Raw genomic sequence first — 20,473 nt, forward strand, 5'->3', positions numbered from 1 at the left:
TGTTTTACTTTTGTCTCCCCTGAGAGAATGAAAACTACACAGGAAAACCCACACCAATCTCCTTAACTTGTAGATGCCCAATAAGTATTTGTTGGTGGACTGTCAGAGAAGGGAAGCAGTAAGGATCCTGATCTGATGAACTTAAAGTAGATAAATATTGTGAAAATCCATCTGCAATCTGAGGTTTGTGGTTATGGGTTGAAAAAGACATAACTGCGGCCTCTCGTCGAATCACGAATCTGCTCTGATGCTGTTGTACTCACACAGTGCTTACTTAATATTTCCTGCAAATAGAGGAAAGCCAGGGCGTCGGTCCTTCAGTCTAATAGACAAATTACTGTGGAGCAGCTGAGAAAAGTACAATTGTAATCTCCAGAAATGTACGTGGAGTATGCATCACTCACTCCACGGTACTCCCTTGCAAGCAATGTCATATTGCTGCTTTTATTGGGTTTGGGTTTTGCTTTATGACTTTTGTTGTTTGTTTGGTTTCTGTCTGTAAACCAAGTTCAATCTATTTTACTCACTCTGGAACTAAGCATGAACTGAGATTCTCTGTGCTGAGTCCCAAGGTCAAAAATCATAGGATTCATTTACTCTGACCCCATCACCCATCCTGTCAGCCCTGAGTATTAGGGGGAAATGTGACACAGGTGCATGACACCTTAGACATGTCTACCACGTTTACATATGCTGCCACATGACTGCCACCCCAACGCTCAGGAGACCAGATAATCAGAGAGGGATTCAAGGCCAACCTGAGCTGCATAATTTTTTCTACAAGCAATCAACCTTGTTCCGTGTATGGGAACCTTATGCTCTGTGAGGTCACTCTTTTTAAAAACAAAGACAAGCTGTAATTCCGCTTTCTCAATGCTTCTCAACCCTGAAAATTTGTAAATTCAGTGTGAACGGGATGTGTGTATGTTTAAGAGAGAGGTGGGGAGGGAGAGAACATGTTCTATATAACAGTAAATATCTAATATAATTCCATTTCTATTTGAAATAAAATATATGAGGTAAAAATAAAACTTCAAGAATAACTATAATATTGCTGGGCATGACAGTAAATATCTTTAATCTCAACACTTGGAAGGCCTCAGGGGCAGGTCAACCCCTATGAGTTCAAGGCTAGCCAGAGCTATACAGAGTTACCCTGACTAATAAACAAATAAATATAATAAATAAAAACAACAAAATCAATTGGAGCATCATGGCTTATGCTTGTGATCCCAGCACAAGGGAAGGTGAGGCGAGAGATCAAGAGTTCAAGGCCAACCTGGCCTTTATAGCAATACCTTGTCTCCAAGAAAAAAAAATATAATAAAATTTCTAAACTAAATGTACAAATTTAAAGACAATGCAAATTGAGAACTGATTCACCAGGATGGAACTTGTCAGAGAAGTATTCCTAGAAGTACATTTGAACCATGCCTAGATCCAGTGGGGAAAGATAACTTCATGATAAAGAAGGACCTACTTTCTCTGTGGTATATCACAGGGAAAATAAACAGGGCAGAAAATCAGGAAGCAGTGAGTCATGTATTGGGAAGAAGAGCTGGACGGCCATGATGTGGGAAGGTCGTGATGTGGGATACCACAGTCAGGATGCTCTTTAGCATGGCAGAAAGACAAACCTATGGTGTGGGATTCTTCTGGAAACCGGAGCACATCGCGAATGAGTCAAGGCCAGCGTAGATTCTGGGAAAAGAAATCGGGAATGAAAATGCCCTCATGAAATATCAGTAAATGATCCCCAAAGGGAAATGAAGACCAAATACCACAATGAGTGAACGTAAATGCTGGCACTGGGTTTTCCATTCCAAAACAGATTTCCAGACCATCGCTCACCCAGAGCTACTTCAATCACTGCATTTGCCAAATCCAGTTTCTCCATAGATGTGTACACAGAGAGTCAGTGACACAAAAAATGAACAAACAATAAAGCCATCTAGCCTAGTTTTCTGTCATACCAGACTTCTTTACCTGGGGAATAAAAACCTTTAAAATGAATAAGATTGCTCAGTGGTTAGAGCACTGGCAGCCCTTCCAGAGAACAGGGTTCGATTCCCAGTACCCACATGACTGCTCACAACCATGTCACTCCAATCCCAGGGTATATGATGGCCTCCACTGGCACTGCAGACACTTGGTACACAGACAATCATGCAGGCAAAACACCTACACACATAAAATTATTGAAAACACAGAATGAATATGCATCTTCTTATTCCTAAGATACATTGAAACTTCACCTCTGAGGTGGATGATTATAGCTGCATACTCTTCCGTTATAGTCCATGTGATTAAGAGATGTGCTAAAACAGTATTTTACCATTTATTATAATAAGTTAAATTCATTCACATTTCCCAGGGCACCTCTTTACCAAAAGCTATTGATCTCTGATTCTTTGTTCGGTGTTCAGATGGAATGGATCCTTTCCACACTCCCTCCGGACTTGTGAGCGAGACATTCACTTAAGCAAACACGTTTAATGCCAGTCAAACAAACTACCAGGACATATGAGGAGCGAGAAAGCCAAGATTGTGATTTTAGAAAAGACCTCACAGGAAGAACATCCTTTTAGCCGGCACTTGAAGGATCAATCAAATATGAAGAAGCAACAAGAGGCGCAACAAGGACATTCTAAACTAAGTACGTCTGAGAAAGCACTGAGATGTGAAAGCACAGGGTTAAACAGAAGAACCAGCTCATCGTTCTGTGGTTGGAGCAGTGGGCACTGGGAAAATGGCGGTGGAAGACGAAACCAGACTACAGGGCAGCATGAATCTAAGGCTCAGAATGGTGGCCAACCCAGAAGAGCATTCCTGACCAATGACAGCCTCATCGGAATAAGTAGGTGGCTTTCTGAAACAACTACGTTGAAGGATAGCATCCGCTGGGACATGACTACTTAAAACCAAATCAGTTCAAATTACTTGATAATCACAGTTGATAATCATTGTATATCTCTGTAGAGAAAAACTCAGTGCCAATTAGCGGAGAAATCGGGCTTCAGACCGCAAAATGAGTTACCAGCATACTCACAGGGGAGGAGGTTCAGTGATGTTGGGCAGTCAGTCAAATGGCGTTACTAAGTAGAAAGGCAAACACCATCAAGAAATCACATTTGGAAACTGTTTCTGACTTAAGTGGTTGAAGCCTTCTCCTGAAGTTCCATCAAAGAATGTGGGACAGGGTGGGAGTGCGTGGTCTGAGTACAGGAAGAGCCCAATGCAATGAAGAGTGTGGCTACAAGGCAGAGAAATCAAGAAGGAAGGCCCCATTCACTCTCCGGCACTGACCTGGGCTTGAAACTATGGCGGTCTCAGAGGAGATTGTAACCCCTCAGCCTACGGGTACCAAGTCTGCAGGCTGAGGAATCAGAATTGAAAATCTGACGGACATCTGCTTAGAGCCTGCCTTGTGGCCCAACGGTGCCGGCGACAGCAAGGGATAAAAGGTTATTTTTTAAATACTTGCCACAACAGGTGTTAGGCAACGTGTTAGGCAAGAATCTACTAAAAATGTAAGTTTATCAGCCAAAAAGTTAAGAGAGAGTTTTATTTTCGAAGTAAGAGAGGGACTAGCACTATGTTGAGTCATGTGATGTCTCAAGCGGGAGAAACAGAGAAGCAGTCTCTTCCTTTTTCTCCTCCCCCTCTCATTTCTTGTTTCAGTTCGGTTTGGTTTTGGGATGTGTGCGTGCGTGCGTGCGTGCGTGCGTGCGTGCGTGCGTGCGTGCGTGCGTGCGTGCGCGAGCATGTGTTGTTTTGTTTGAGACAGAGTCTCATATAGACCAGACTGACTTTGAACTTTCTCTGTACCCTAAGGAAAACTTTAAACTTCTGATTCTTCTGCCACTATCTCCCATGTATCAGGACTAGGGACATGAGCACTGGGGTGACACTGATACTCCCGGGTCAAGGTATCTGAGGCTCATATGTCACAGGGCTCTGTCACCATCTGCAGAGCTGAAGCTTACAGGGATGAGAGGTATAAGAACTGATAATCTCCATATGAACAGAAGGCACTGATGTTTCTGAAAGAGGACTGATAAACATCAAAGCAAGTACCAACCCAGACACACAGTAGTGATGCCCCGAGAACAAGGGAGGAAAGGTCAGACAGTCAGAAGGAAGGAGGTCAAAAAGCAGTCCTTCCCCAAGTATGGGCGTGAATGCCTATGACATCAGCACTCTAGAAATAGCCACCCTTTGGAGGAGGAAAGAATAACATTAACCAGTCACCCTGAGTCCACAGTTCCGTTTTCACCTGACTTCCTCTGGAATCATCCAGAAAGCTTTCCAAAAATACCGGAGGTTGAGCCTATTCACAGCGTAAGTCAGAATCTCTGAGGCTGAGCCCTGGCAGTGGGATTCTCTTTTTTTAAGGGTCTTACTTGATTTGCGTGCTCAATTAGAGCTAAAATTATACAGGTCTAAAGAAAGCCTGTTTGCTAGGAAGAGAGATGCTGTAAGAGGCCATCTATTGGAGGAGGGGCCCTTCCATTTCAGAATTTAGTAAATGACTGCTCCTCACCGCCTGCATTTACTGCTGTGGATCTATCTATCCAGAGTTGCGCATGCACACTCCCTTGCTGTCGTCTTGTGTGATTTGCTAACCGTGGATCAGAATTACGGACTTCTGTCAATCTGAGGTCAACAAGTCTTCCCTACCAGAGTGCCAAACAAGATTCTTCTGCACCTTGTCTCTCAGAGGTCTCGAGCTAAAGGAAACCCAAAGGACCGTTGTTTCTGCATAGCGGCCAAGTCTTTGTGTCGCTTGTTTTGCATGATATCAAAATGTGGGGTTCGATCCAGGTATGGCAGACAGTCCATAACCATAATCTCAGCAGGCTGACAAACTCATGACAAGAGCCATGAGTTTGAAACCAGCACAAGCCACTGTTTCTGATCAGCCTGGACTGTAGAATGAGACTGGCAGAGAGAATACTGAAGGAGGAGGAAAGGGGGGAGAAGAGAAGGAGAGGAGGAGGAGGATAATGAAGTTGGTATAAAGACACATCGTGATGATCCAGGGGAACTTGGATGCATGAACTAGAAGATGGATATAATCTCAACACAGCACAGGTATGAAAATTCTCAAAGATTGATTTTGAAAACCTCCTCAACAGTACTTGTGATGTGGAAGCAAGAGGCTAAGGAGTTCTCAGGCGTTTTTTACTACACGGCCAGTTTAAGACTAGCCTGACTATATAAAAAATATCAAAACTAGGGCTGGAGAGATGGCTCAGCACTTAAGAACACTGGTTGCTCTTCCAGAGGTCCTGAGTTCAAATCCCAGCATTCACGTGGCAACTCACAATGATCTTTCACTCCACTGCCAGAGGATCTGACACTCTCACACTGACATACACGCAGACAAAACACCACTGCACATAGGAAGAAATAAATCTTTAGAAAGTCAAAAGTAAATGAATAACCAAGCAAAACCACAAACAGGATGTTTACATAGAGATCTGTAGATCATCTAACCAAATAATACATAAGTATTTATTGACTTGGCAGAGTAAAGTGTAAGTAAACATTTACATGAAACTCCAAAATACAAACAGGTTTTAAAAAAAAGAAAAGAGGCACTGGAGCACCACTCCTGTATGTTACGTTTTCTGTTCATACAGGGATCAGTACAATACAAAAAAACAAAAAATCTCCAAATACTCTACTTACCCCTAACCCATAAGCCTCACACCCAGGCAAATACCCTTTGTAATTTCCAATCCCATGAAATTCCTTAGGGTAACCCCTCTCAACAAAAAATTTAGTAGGAAAATGTTAACCCTGCTTGACTTTTTTTTTTACGACATTACCCACTTCAGCCTAGCTTTCTATAGATGATTCTTCTACACCTGTCTCCCGAGATCATAGTTCACACATGGCACAAACCTGCAGATTTAACAACCACAAACGAGATCACTGAACCTATGCAATCTTCCGTGAGGTTTTCCCACTTCGTGATCCCTCAAACATTTCATATCTCCCACACAGCACTTCAGACCCTAGCTGGATTTCTGCAGCCATGCTCCAAGAGACACCATGACTATGGGCTCCCATTAGTGGCACAGAAATCCCACCAATTAAACAAGCCCACGCCTAAGACTCATAGTATGGAGGGAGTAATAGAACAATACCGATACCCACTCTTTGTAAAAGACAGAGTTACCAACGAGCTCACTACACAAAGACTTCTGTCGCTGATTCATCTAAGTTGTTTTCAGTGTGAGGCAGGAGACAATGGCTCCTATGCTACGGTAGAAGTAACTGCAATTCCTTCTTGGTGCTGGCTTGGGCCTTATGGCCACTAGGTGGCAATAACGACTTAAAAACAGACCCAATGCTCCTAGAGCCCAAACTGATGGAGTGAACTACCATCTAACTGTCCAGCCTGACTCACAGCTATACAGGCTCCAGTTAACTCACTCTCTTGATCCTCACTGCAATGGTAGTGAGCTGAGGGAGAGGAACACTACGCTATGCTTTGATCGGGGGTTAGGGTTCATCATAAAGCCCAGGCTGTCAAGAGAGTTATCAGATAGCACAGGCTGACCTCAAATTCAACATAACTTTTCCTACATCAGTCTACCAAGTACTAGGATTACACGTGTGATCGTGTTTTAAGGACTACTACATATTTGCATGGCTCATGAAGGCACTGAAAACTAGGAGTCCCAGCTATATGTTCCTTTTCTTAAATGCACACATGGAGACCATATACTTCTATGTGTAATATTCAAATATTTCCTCACATCGTTTCCCTTTTCCATCCATTCTTCACTCTTAAAGGCAAGAAGAGCAATGTCGCCTTCTTCCTTTGTTACACCAAGCGACAATGCTGGTCTGTCCACCGACCACCCACAGTACCAAGGGCATCTACCACATCCTTGCTTCTTCTCTTTCTGTTCTGTCAGAGCTACTTCCTTATGCACTTGGCTTCTTTTAAGTTCTATTGAGGGAAGCAAGGAGGCTCCCTGCTCGTTTGAGTGAACACAGAGGGGCCTAATACAGTGTCTCCTTCATGATTTTACCTCTTCCAACTCAGAAAACTATACCATTGCCATTTTAATGTGAGCAAATGACAGTTTGGAGTGACAAACATCTTACAGGCAATCACTAAAGGAACATAATTTATTAGTGTAAGTCTGTAAGGGTGTAAAAAAAAATAAGCTAACGGCACCATTGTCTTATAAAAGTGCCAAGGGGTAGATTACTTGGCCTTATATAGGCTCCACAGCCAGACAGCTTAGGAACATATTTCCCCATCCTTGACAAGCTGGGTTGTCCTAAGTGTTAGGTCCAAAACAGGCCCCAAAATGGCAGTGTCCTAAGATAATGGCTCAAGGCCAACTCAGGCCAGATTTGTATCGGGTAAACAGAAAGTTAAACTCAGCATTCCTCAGAAACCTCATAATGTGGGTTTCTGAGCAGCAGGACAATCACCACTTTCTTCATTCTCAGTGGGCAACTGCCATGGGCCAAGTGCCAGTGAACCCAAACACCCAATCATCGATAACATCTTTGATCCCTGCATCAGCTCAAAGACCCTTCTGACCACCATATAAAATTCGCTCACTTCTCCACCAAGCTGCTGTTCCCTCTTCTCAGAGGAGCTCAGCGGTTTGTTCCCAACACACTGTTTTTCTATCCAGAGAGTGGTCTAGTTCAGTGATTTTGCAGTGCTCACTTACACTGAGCTTATGAATTCACTTTAAAAATAAACAAATATTAATAATGTTACCTAACTCGGGGAGATTTGCATTTCCCTTTTGAATTGTAAAGGCATCTGCCACAATTATCTGTTCCCTTGCAAACATTCTAAATTCAATGTTGGGACTCAGAACATGACAGCCCACAGCATGGTGCTTTGACATGCCGAGTGTTTTCAACTGAAGGAAGCTGAAAGGCCCAAGAAGCAAGGTTTCCCTGACTTTCTCTCTCCTGTCTCCTTGTCTTAGCCTCACTTTCCTCTTCCTAAGCAATTTGTGGACATCAGAAGTAAGAGGCTGAGGATCTAGTTCGCATGGTAGACTGTTTGCCCAGCGTGCATGAAGCCTGTCACTTGAGTACTAGTGAGGTAGAGACAGGATACTTAGGGATCCAACATCATACGCAACTACATAGTTCACTTGGGAGAGGGAGAGAGAGAGAAAGAGAAATACACAGAGAGACAGAGGGAGACAGAGTGACAGAGAGAGAGAAAGAGAAGGAGAGACAGAGGGAAATAGAGGCAGAGACTTGGAGACAAAGAGACAGAGGACAGGAAGATAGAAACAGTGTAAAACCCAGAAACCCGTCTTTCCTGAAATAAGTCATTCCAGAGAGCCTTGCCCCATAGAAGAAAGAAGGAAATCTGAACTGTTGAGCTTCACCCCTTAGTCTTTTCCCATTAGGTTACTTTTTTTTTTTTTTACAAATTTGTACATAGCTCTCCATTGTTCATCAAAACTGAGCACAAGCATACTTTCCCAAGGGTCATCATCTCTGAAGTCCCCCATGTCATGTAAAAAGTGGACTAAATTGTTATGTTTCTCTTATTAACCTATCTTCTGTTATTGGGGTATCCATTGTCACCTTGATGAGTATCGAGGAACAGTGCCCTACCTTTCTGCTCCTATAATAATAATCTATTAGCTACAGCATCCCTCCTTTCCCAGCAATATCATTTATCCAGGAGTTACTCATAGTCAACAATAAATAGAAAAATCAAGAAACAGAAAATGAATGTTTCAAATTATATGCCGGTCTGAGTAACATAATAGAATCTTGAGCCATCCCCATTTGTCCTTATCATGATAAGGACACCTTTTGGACCAGAATCTCCATGCTGTATATTTTATCTACCCATTAGCAGCTCAGTGGCCACCTTGATTTTCAGACTGGCCAGCCAAAGTTGCTCTTTTTTCTCTTTGCTAATAATAAACATCTTGTAGGAAGATACTTAGAGACAAATATAAGTACCTTATCCCCTGGTTAGGAATGAATAGATCAAAACTATTTAAAGATGTTCCTTAGAGGTCTGCCAAATTAGCTGGCTAAGACTGCTCTAACAGTTGCTAACAATGCAGGCGGCTTAAACAATAGCAATTTATTTCTTCGTGGTCTGAGGTCATGGTGGGTATGGGTTTGGTTTCTCCCGAGGCCTCTCTCTTTGGAGTGCAGATCTTTTCTCTTATGTCCTCACATGGTCTTCCCTCCATAGATCTAATTTCCTTCTTCTACAACCAGGCAGGCAGCCTGGGCGAGGGCCCACCCGGAGGGCTTCATTTTAAGTATGCCTTTCAATACTGCTATCTTCAAACACAGTCACAATACTGGTGGCAGGCAGGGTGAAGGCTTCGATTTACAGATTTGAGCAGCGAGGCACAATTGACTTCTCTTTATTTATTTTGAAGAGCTATTGTGAGATGACTATGCATATAAGAGGCCTCTTACAACTGGAAAGCACCACGCAAATTCATAACCCCTCTAGATAACCACCCACGTGCTCTCTGCACAAATGCCTTAAGCATTCCCGTACAATGCTGTGAGCATTGTTAATTTGACTCCCATGGCTGTCACTAATCAAGGTCAACTTCCCCTTGGCCTGCCTGTGTTATCACTCATCCTCAGTGGCTGGCCCCTACACTGAGTTTTGCTTGGAGTTCTTTCTGCCTTTCTGAGAGGCACGGGGATTTTAAGCCTGTCTTCTGGTTATAACAACTTCCTTGAACCAGGCTTTTCCTTACCTCAGTGAGAAAGGCTGCCAGTGAATCTGCCACTGATTTCTCCATCAACCAGATGCATAGCCTTGGGCTAGGCCCCACTGAGAAGCACAGCTGAGAGATGCGGATAACAGTCCTCCCACATAGGCAATGAGGATTAATGAGATGGTCTTTATAGAGAATTTGGACAGCATAAAATGTGCAAATTCCTATTCACTTCTTCCTAGAACCCACCCACAGATGAAGCACCTGCTAGGAACCTGGGCCCTGCTTATATAATATTTACTCGAATGTGGCGACAGGAAGGTTTAGCTTCCTAAACATCTTACCTTCCTAGAGGTGCGTAAAGGACACACACGTTGCTATGTCTGACTAAGCATAAAGCCAAAAGAATTCTTCTCACTGAAATGTGTTACTTCAGGGGTTTGTTTTTGGCTTTTGTTGATTGTTTGTTTGTTTTGTACCAGAGTCTGACAGAGGCCAAAGCGATGCTGGAGCTGCGGCGTGCACTAACAGAGCCCCTCATGACTGCCTTTCCTCTCTCGTTTTCTCTTCTTCTTTCCTTCCTTCCGTTCGTTCCTTCATACTTTCGTATGTCACAATATAGCTCAGGCTGACTTCAAACTCATGTCATTCCTCCTGCATCAGCCTCCTATATTCTGAGGTTACAGTCTTAAGCCACCAGGCAAGGCTCTTGAGTATTTCTTTTCCGCTTGTTTGTTTGAGACAGTCTCGCTATGTAGACCAGGCTGACTCTGAACTCATGGAGCTTAGCCTGCCCCATGGCGGGACTAAAGGCCTGTACTACCGCACCCCACTTGAGTATTACTCAACATTCCAACATTCTGGTTGTCTGCAACCTCCACACTCCAAGGAAAGAAGGAATAATGTTTATTTCTCAAGCCCACCATTATTTCCCCAAACTAACAAAGAAACCATTTCTTATTTGCTTCAGTGGGAGAGGATGTGCCTAATCCTGCAGAGATTTAATGGGGAGATACTGGGAGAGGAGGAGAAGGGGAGAGAGGGAGGGACTCTGTGAGATGGGGAACCAAGAGGAAGCATCATCTCTGATGTAAAGAAACAAATAAACAAACAAAAAATAGCACTTAAGGTCTATGTCTAGTAGGATATGCCTTTAATCTTATCAGGAGGCAGAAGCATAAGATCTCTGTGGGTATGAAGCCAGCCTGGTCTGCAAGGTGGGTTTCAAACCAGTCAAAGCTACGTAGTAAGATCCCATTTCAAAAAAGAAAAATTGCATTTTAGCTAGGCTTGGTGCTATAAACATACAATCATAATCTTCAGTAGGCTGAGGCAGGAGGATTTCCAGGTTGAGTCTAGCCTGTGTTGCGTCTCAAAAACCTGTCTCAAAAAAAAAAAAAGAAAGAAAAAAATGTTATTTCATTTTAAAGCCTGTGGTGGTTAGCTTTAACTATCAAGCAGACACAAGCTAGAATCACTTAGGAAGAGCGTCTCAATGAAAGACTGTTTATATGAGGTTGGCTCATGGGCGTGTCTATGCAGTATTGTCCTAATTCAATTAATTGATTTAAGGCTGGAGAGATGGTTCTATGGTTAAAAGCACTAGCTTCTCTTCCAGAGGACCCAGGTTCGACTCCTAGCTCTCACAAGGCAGTTACTGTCTGCAATTCCAGTCCTTGGGGTTGCAGCACCCTCACCCAAACATTCGTGCAAGCAAAACATCAATAAACATCAAAAAATAAATAATTAAAATATTTTAAATAAATTAATTTGCAAAGAGCAGGCCCAGTGTGGACAGCACCCATCCCTAGGCACAGTATCTTGAACTGTGTGAGAGTGGGAAAATGGAGCTGACCTCAAGCAAACAAGCAAGCATCCATGCATTCTTCTCTCTTTGCTCTCGACTGGGGCTGTGATGTGAAGAACTGTTCCAAGTCAACTTCGTCACAATAATGGATGACAACTTAGAATCGTAAGCTGAAATATAACCCTTTCTGCCCTAAATTGCTTTCTGCCTGGGTATTTTATCACAATAACAGAGATGAAACAAGGACAACGCCTTCCAGAGTAGCAAGTACTTAGCAGCTACAAAGAGAAGCCCTTCTCCAAGGACTACTTCCGAAACACTCGTGAAGTTCCTCGGCTGTTTATGGTGATGCATGACCTTTTTGCTCAATGTTAGCCACTCTGTGTATGCCGGTGAGCTGTTCTGTGAAAAGCTTATCTCCACAACCCTTTCCTTACTTCTCAGTCACAGCAACCCTCCGGATGATCCCCTCACTCGCTCTCTCTCTGCATCTCCTCGTTACTTCCCCACCACGACCCTGCTCCAGTCTTTGCTGGTTAGGTTTTTGTTTTCTTTTGATCAGCTTGACACAAGCTAGAGTTATCCAGGGAAAAGGTATCGGAATTGAGGAATCCATCAGTTGAACTGTAGGTGTCTATGGAGCATTTTCGTGGTTGGTTGATGTGGAAGGGCCCGACTCACTGTGGATGGTACCACCCCTGGGTAAAATGGTCCTGTGTTGTATATGAAAGCAGGCTAGGCAAGCAATGGGAAACAAGCCAATCGGTACCATACCACCATGGTTTCTGCTTCAGTACCTGAATCTAGGTTCATGCTTTGAATTTCTTCCCAGACTTCCCTTTATGACCACAAGCTATAAGATGAAATAAAACCTTTCCTCCCCAAGTTGTTTTGGGCCATGGTATTTTAACATAGCAATAGAAAGCAAGCTAGAACATAGTCAAACCCTAGTTTTCCAATAAAGTCTTTCAAATTCTACCTTGATTCCAACTTCCTCTTGGATGATATTTGTATTTAAAGATCAATATTGGCCAGGAAGTGTGTGTGTGTGTGTGTGTGTGTGTGTGTGTGTGTGTGTGTAAGATCGAAGAGCTTGGTGGCTAAATCAGGACGCTATCACAGCATCAAGTTGTCCCTGTTGGATAGCATAGTCTCTTTGTGGAACTGCATATGGCCTGCTGAGCCTCAAGACAAAGACACTTGGGAAAAAGAGACAAATAACCCTATGCAAATGCCCTGATTCTGGTGAAGATGTTTGTCTCACACTGTGGTAGTCATTGAAGATTTTAACCACGGGAGTATCACAGACATGTGAGAATGTCAGAAAGAGTTCTCAAACGGAAAGGTGGAGCAGGAATTGAAGAAAAGACTATGAACAAGGAAGCCATCTGAGAAGCCCTCTGAATAATTCACATCGAAGGCACCAAAAGATGAGGAAACAAGGCACTAACTTAAGCAGCATTAGCCAAGGTATTGTTCTTGGGGCAAGGGCAAGTTTTATGTCCATGTCAACCCTCCACTGGTTGGCAGCCTGTGCTAGAATAAAAATAAAAATAAAAAAGCCTAAGGCACTTCCTTTATCAAAGCCTCTTGCTTTATGGGAAACACAGTGCATTACCAGGCAGTGCTGGTACATACTATGATCCCAGAGCACAGAAAGTTGAGGAAACTACAACTTCAAGACCAACATAAACTACACAAAAAGACTCTACCTCAAATAAATAAATGAATATCCTAACTATGACTTACTGTGGAGTTTATGGTGGTTATGTGAGTCCCCTAAGTTCATTTCTCCATTCATAAAACATGGAAAATTATCTGCCTCACAGGGATGCAGTCTGTATGACCAAGTACCTGACAGGTATCTGCTAAGGATTCTCAAGAAAAACTGGGCATGGTGACGAACACCTGCAATTCCAGCACTCCTGGGTTCAGATGGGAGGAATAGAAATTTGAGGCTAGCATGAGCTATATGGGAAGATACTGTCATTAAAAGAATTTTTTAAGTTCCTATGATGTACTATATTGTAAGGAAAACTTAAAACTATGGTGAATGTCACATAAAAAGTAAACAAAAAGATTAATAAAATGTATTAGATAGAGACAGGTGTGGTGGTACACACCCTTAATCTCAGCACTTGGGAGGCAAAGGCAGGAGGATCCCTGAGTATAATGCCAGCCTGGTTTACAAAATGAGTTCCAGGACAACCAGGGCTACACAGAGAAACTCTCGAAAACCCACCACCACCACCACCACCAATGTACTAGATAAAAGAGTGAGAAGAGACAGAACTAGAACTGCATATCATTAGCTTTTTCTGGAACAACTATAAAAATAGAGTAAAATCATTATTCTAGTTTTGTTCCATTGCTAAGACAAATGTCATCACCCAAACCAACTTTGGGGAGGGGAGAGTTTAATGTCAACTCACACCCTGGGATAACAGTCAGTCCATCACCAAAGGAAGTCAAAGCAGAAACTTGAAGCAGAAATCATGGAGTCGGGCTGCCTTACTGGCTCTCTTGCTGGCTTTCTCAGCTAGCTTTCTTATACAGTCCAGGCCCACCTGCCTAGGGGTTGGCACCGCTCAGAGTGGGCTAAGCCCTCCCATACACATCATCAAACAAAATAGTCCCTCATAAAGGTGGCTACAGAACAAACTGAGCTGAGCAATTCCTCAGTTGAGGTTCCCTTTTCCCAGTTGACTCTAGGTTGTGTCACAATCACACAGCTAAAAAACAAACAAAAAAATGTTTCCAGTAGGCTTGTAGGCTTCATTTCTGACCCCATCTTCCTTTTCCATGTCCTTCCTATTTCCAGCTTTAGCCCCATTTTCTGAAGCCAAGGCTTTGAGTCATTTTAGTTAAGGCTCTGTCTTAATTACTTCTCTATTGCTGTGACAAAACACCATGTCCAAGACAACATATAAAAGGGGTTCATGGTCCAGAGGCTTGGAGTCTATGAAGACCATGGCAGGGAGCATGGCAACAGGCAAGCAGGCAGTGCTGAGAGCTTTCATCTGATCCACAAGCATGGGAGGCACGAGCAGGGGAGAGGAAGAAAGGGATAGAGAAAGCTAGCTGGGGTGTCATGAGGTTTTGAAACCTCAAAACCTACACCTACTGAGATACCTCCTCCAATAAGGCCACACCTCCTAATTCTTCCAAGCAGCTCCACCAACCATGGAGTGACCACTAAAATAAAGAAGCCTGTGAGGGCCCAGGGGGTCATTCTCATTCAAAGCACCACAAGCCCCACCCACAACCTTCGGCCTCCACAGGTCCTGCTCAAGAGCTGTGGATGTCCTGATACTACACAGACCTGTTCATCCACATAATGAGTGTGTGGGAGATGCAGTTCTCTGGGTCCCGCTGTTTGACCATCTTCTGACTGCTCCTCTCATTCCATACCACCGGCTCCTAAACTCTCAACCCCATAACTACAGCCCTGGTACTTTCAGAGTATATCTTGTACTTGCTTGTACTTTCTTAGCAGCCCATGGGCACCTTGTCTGGGTCTCTACACAGTTTTCCTGCTAAACCCTGAAGAAGCTCATCCCCATTAAACACCACACTTGACATAAGGATGAGGCATAGTTCAGTGGTAGAGAATATATTTCCCTTGCACAAGGCCCCAAGTTCAAGTCTCACAACACTACTGGCCATAAAAGGCAAACTCTTTAAACATGAGAAATCCAACGGACCCATTTCCCAGAACATGACTGGACCCATTTCCCAGAACATGACTGATTGCAAGTATGAAAATCAAATTCTGTAACCAAGTACTTTGCTCCATGTACCTGGGGCAAGACAATGATAAAAGCAACACATTTTGTCTTTTGTAAGACGGTATAAAATTTACTAAGTTTTTTTTACATAATCTTATTTGATTATCTTACTTTTATATACCATATAAAAGTAACAGGTTTCTCTATTTTATATTGATATGCAAACTTGGCACTGTGGCACACGCCTAAAATCCTAGCCCTTGGAGGGCAGAGACATAGGGATCACGGGTCCAGATCAGCCTGAGATTCATGAGACTACTTCAGAATTAATCAAATAAAGTCAAAAGTATGAGGGGGACAGAGCTATGAGGTTCCACCCCACCCTGAGGATCTATAGGCCGTTAATGGTTGCTGGAGTTGAAAGACTGTCTTCCACGGTGTAAGCACAGAAAAGGCGGCTTTGCTCCTCTAAGTAACCCCACACCCATGCACCTGCAAGCAGTCTCTCACTCGTGCTGTGAAAACAGCCCTAAAAAAACTCTAATAAAACTGAGACAGAAGGAAGGAAGGAAGGAAGGAAGGAAGGAAGGAAGGAAGGAAGGAAGGAAGGAAGGAAAGTAAAAGGTAAACTAGCTGAGGAGAAAGTCACCAGGAGTGAAATTGGAACATGAGAGGGTAATGAGATATGAATATCATCAAAGTGCATTAAATACATGCACAAAATGTCATAACGAGTCCACTGTCAATGCATAATTCATATATGCTAATAAAAATCCTAAGTAAATGACTTGGAGAGAATGATAAAATAACCCCATTTTCCCAGGTTGAGGGGTTTCCCAGGTCACCGCTCTTTCTGTTTTGAAGTAAGTCCTGCACGAAATGGAATGGTGACACACGCTACATCACACAGCTCACACACAACAATCTAGGATTTGGATCCAGAGCACCTAGCTGATACTGTGGTGACCGAAACACACGGATATTTGTTAAATGAATACTTGGTCCCTTTGTTCCCAATCTCATGTGCCCCCGACTAATGCATAAAGGTCCTGTATGCCGTCTTCTTGAGACACGAATTGGATGCAGAGGATGAGGAATATATGGGAAAAGCCTCCTTGCGTTAATACAAAGGTCAGAATAAACACCCACAGTAATGATGTCAATAAAAGAATGAATTGAGCAGAGTCCATGATTATCTTAACGAGACTTGAAATCAAAAGTGATTGTGAGTGGGCTACTCACCCAATCAACAATCAAACTGTCCCCACTCCTGCATGAGCAAGCACTGATTGCAGAGATGAATATTCAGTACATGCAAATTCTCAGGCCCCTTTATCAGATAACGATCAAGAGTCCCAAGAGACATAAACAGGCCAATAAATCTCAAATTCAATGGTAGCCTTGCTGAAACCATCTCACAAAAATGTTAAATAAGGAGAGGCCAAGAGCTGCCTAGGTGACAATTTTAACATCTAGTCATCAAGGAAGAATGACAGAGAAGGGAATTTGCAGAAGAAAGCTCTCTAGCTTGAGAGGAAAATGATTCTTTTCTCTTTATCCATCAGGTAGCTGCTATGGCTCAATTTTGTATGTAATGGTGGGAGGGGAGTAATGTCATGGGGACGGGGATGTATCATGATTTAGTGATGTCATCTCTTCCTTTTGTGACAGATATGTGGACAAGATAAGAGTCTTTAAATTCAGCATTAAATGCATCAAAATGTAGCCCCTTTATGGCCAAAGCTAGCCAGAGACTTTTGTCTAAATTATAACAATATAGTGTTCTGAGGGACCAAGCAAGGTACCTCATCCTCAGGGCTGGCACAGTTCCCCTCGAGGTGTGCAGCTTAACTTCTAGGCTAGTGGAGAAGGGCTAAGGTCAGTGCACATTCACTTCCCCTTTGGCAGGCTTTATAGTGTACTATCCCTCTGTCACCAGTCTTCTTCCTAAGTATACCCAGCCTTCCTTTGGACATTAGTTTACATAGTCTTCGGGGATGATCCATTCCAAATGCTCAAATTCTATTATAAAATATCCTTTGTATGCCCCAATTTTAGTTTTTTCAGTGTTTACTGTTTGTCTCAGTATCAGGAAAATACTGAATATTCATCTTTCACTCCGTCTGGAACTGTCTGACAGTACGATGGGTGCCAAAATCAGGAGAGGAACAGTGATTAAGGGTAAAAGTCCTCCTTAGCAATGTAGAGAGCAGACATGGCAAAGCTATTCCAGGAAGAGTGGCCAGCATTTATCATATGCAGAAGATACATGCGAAAAACTACAAATTAGTTCAACAAGGTCACAGGCAGGAAGCCCAGTTGTTGGCAGACCTGCAGCTGGGTAACTCGGTACTTTTCCAGGAAGTTTTCTCTGGCTGATTCCTGTAGCAGCAACAGCTTCTGCCCACTCCCTTCGAATAATCAGAAAGCCATTAGAGCTCCCGATCTCCTTCCTGCCCCTCAGTTTTCCATCTCCAGTGTTTTCTCATACACCACATATTTTAAACCCTAATTTGCATTTGTTTTTCCATCTTTCGTCTGCATCTACCTGACAGGCTGGTCCACGTTGGTGTTCTCTGCTAGTAACCGCTATCAAGGGTGGAGCTTCCTGTGACCCAGGAAGAAGAGAAAACACAGCCTTGCCAGCTGAACCATAGAGTGAAGCCACTGCGTGCTTTGTCAGAAGTCTGGTTAATCTGAGGACAGATTCGTACACCTGCTTCTGCCAAACATGTCCTGTTAACCAAATGGACACAACCCTGACTCTCCCAAAGGTGCCTTTCAGTGACTTGAGTGGAGCTGTGGTAGTCAGTTTTCATCACTGTGTCAAAAATACCAGAGAAAAAGATTTTGACAGAAAAGGTTTATTTTAGCTCACAGCTGAGGCACATGGTCACTTGTTCTGTTACTTCTGGACCTGGACAGCTGTGAGGTGAGTCAGAACTCTATGGTGAACTGATAAAGTTAAAGTCATCAAAATTCAATAAAACCCTTCAAAAATCTCAGCAGCTGGCCACAAGTCATCTTAACACCTGAGCTTCGGGGGACTTGTTCCTAGTCAAACCACAGCAGGCACTAAGTAAGGGGCTTGGTTACTACAGATGCTATTAAACCTGCTACGGGGCAGGTAAAATCGTTCAGTGGGAAGGACACTAGTTTGGCCAGCCTGAGGAATTGAGTTTCATTTCTGGGACACACATGAAAAGAATGAATGTTTATCCTGACTCCCACCAGAAGAGTGTGGGACAATACTCCCCGCCCCCCACAGACAGATGCACAGCCCAAAAATAAATTATAGGAAGAAGTGGGAAGGACTGGGTGAAAAGCTATGGAAAGCAAGGGAGAAATAGAAAGCAGCCTGTGGATGTGTATAGACACCCTAAGGATGGACATAACAAGTTTTGCTTGAATCTCTGGTCCCAGCCAGAGCCTGAGCTGACTGGGACAATGATAAGCTGTGACCAAAGGACTGTCACATCACAGACTGGTTGACAATCAGTTAGGGAAGCTTGGGAATCATGAAGACCAGGATGATCATGGCTGCAGCTCATATGGTTTTGAGGTTTTTCGGTGCACTCAATGCCTTTTCCTCTTAGCTGGCATTACGGTACTTACCTTTCTTTTACAGATGAGGGCCAAGTTAAGATGCTTCACACAGCCTCCCAAGATCAAAGTTGAGTGGAAGTCTGATCATTATGAATCCAGACTCAACTCCGTCATCCAAAGTCAGCATTACCTTTCATTTATTGGTTGTTCATTTGCTCATTTAATATGCTTCTGAGTCTCTACTCCTAAAGTACTATAATTACTTCTTGGGTTTTTTTTTGGCTAAGATGTATAAATCCAGAGCTATACAAAATGCTGAAGATACTGAAGAATTCCAGTCAGAAAATGTCCCATGAGACTCCCTTCAAACCTCTATATCATAAAACACAACCAAAGGTAAAGGCGGGCTGTGTTACATGCTGTGGGTTATGGCAGAGACCAGTAGAAGGCACCCACTTGTGTGGTCGGGGAAAGCCTTTGGGAACAAGATGGGAGATCTGAAGGATGTTAGAGTCAGCCATCAGGCAACTGCCAGACCTGTAAGAAATAACCAATGCAAAGCAAGACCATCAGGGTGACTAGGTAAGTATGAAGAGTTTAAGGAGGAGCCAGGCCATGAAGCGTCTTCAAAGCCATCAGAGGATGTAGGATTGTCTTAGTACAGAGACAAGTCCTTAGAAGACAATAAGCAATGGGGTGATGACAGTTTTCCCTTTCGTTCAGAGGAAGGAAGATAGTTCAGGGCATGGGCTCTGGAACCAGAATGTCTGCGTTTAAATCTTAGTTTCTATTCACGAGTAGGATAGCCACAGGCAACTTCTTTTTATGCTTCTGTATTATCTTTCAAGTACAGAATCTAGACCAGAAAATGGCGGTACATGTGCATAATCCCAGCACTGGGAAGGGTCAGTGGGACGATGACAGACAGCCTCAGCTGCATAGTAAAGCCTATCTCAGAGCTCATCAAATGCAAAATCTAAAGACAAGTTCCTCAGGGGCTGTTAGGAAAGTCAAACTTGTTATCATTTGAATACACTTAGAATATAGATGGGTTAATAAATAAGCAAATAGATGTTTTCATACATACAGCCAACCAAATATATTTCTACATCAACTCGGAAATGTTATATCGAAGACATCCTTTTCTTTTGATGTGTGTGGTTTCTTTTTCCCCTTGGCTCACATTAGCAACTGTTCTGCCCTATAGAAACAACTCATCAAGAACTTGATGTTTCTTACCACATAATGCTAAATAGGCATGTGTGTGCATATGTGTTATAAGCGTTGTACGATCTTTGTTTTGCAAAAATTAAGTCCTATTGTATGCACTGCTCAATGAATACTAATGTGTGGAAACCCTTTCCAGACAACGGGTGTGAATCTACTTCATCATTTAAGATGGGCGCACCCTGACCTCTGTGGGCTGATATACAGCGCCTCCTCTCTAGGTGAGCATTTGTCCCCAGTTCTTTCTCTTGGCCCACATTTTTCTCCAGTTCTTTTGACAGTACTAACATTTTCACTCCAAGTGTCAATACTTAAATATCCATGCACTCTTGTGCCTCAAGAGGTATCTAGGAGAAGGATTGTTAGACTATAGAATACCATTGGCATTCCCTTTTCTTTCTTTCTTTCTTTGTTTTTTTTTTCTTTCTTTCTTTCTTCCTTCCTCTCTCTCTCTCTCT

The 20,473-nt window shown here is 43.1% G+C and overlaps 1 long non-coding RNA gene across 3 annotated transcripts in view; it reads right to left on the minus strand.

The window, feature by feature from the left end:
- The window catches only part of LOC147996499 (uncharacterized), a 64,036-nt gene that overhangs the window by 12,073 nt on the left and 31,490 nt on the right, over positions 1 to 20,473 (minus strand). For 2 of the 3 annotated variants that reach the window (XR_015676790.1, XR_015676792.1), the window contains exon 2: positions 1,638 to 1,701. The exons of the other annotated variant lie outside the window; for it this stretch is intronic. This is a non-coding gene — a long non-coding RNA (uncharacterized LOC147996499). The remainder of the gene's footprint in view (positions 1 to 1,637; positions 1,702 to 20,473) is intronic. 3 annotated transcript variants of the gene reach the window in all.

This window comes from Rattus norvegicus, chromosome 2 (assembly GCF_021556685.1).
Source record: "Rattus norvegicus strain SHRSP/BbbUtx chromosome 2, alternate assembly SHRSP_T2T, whole genome shotgun sequence".
Classification (NCBI taxonomy): Eukaryota; Metazoa; Chordata; class Mammalia; order Rodentia; family Muridae; genus Rattus; species Rattus norvegicus.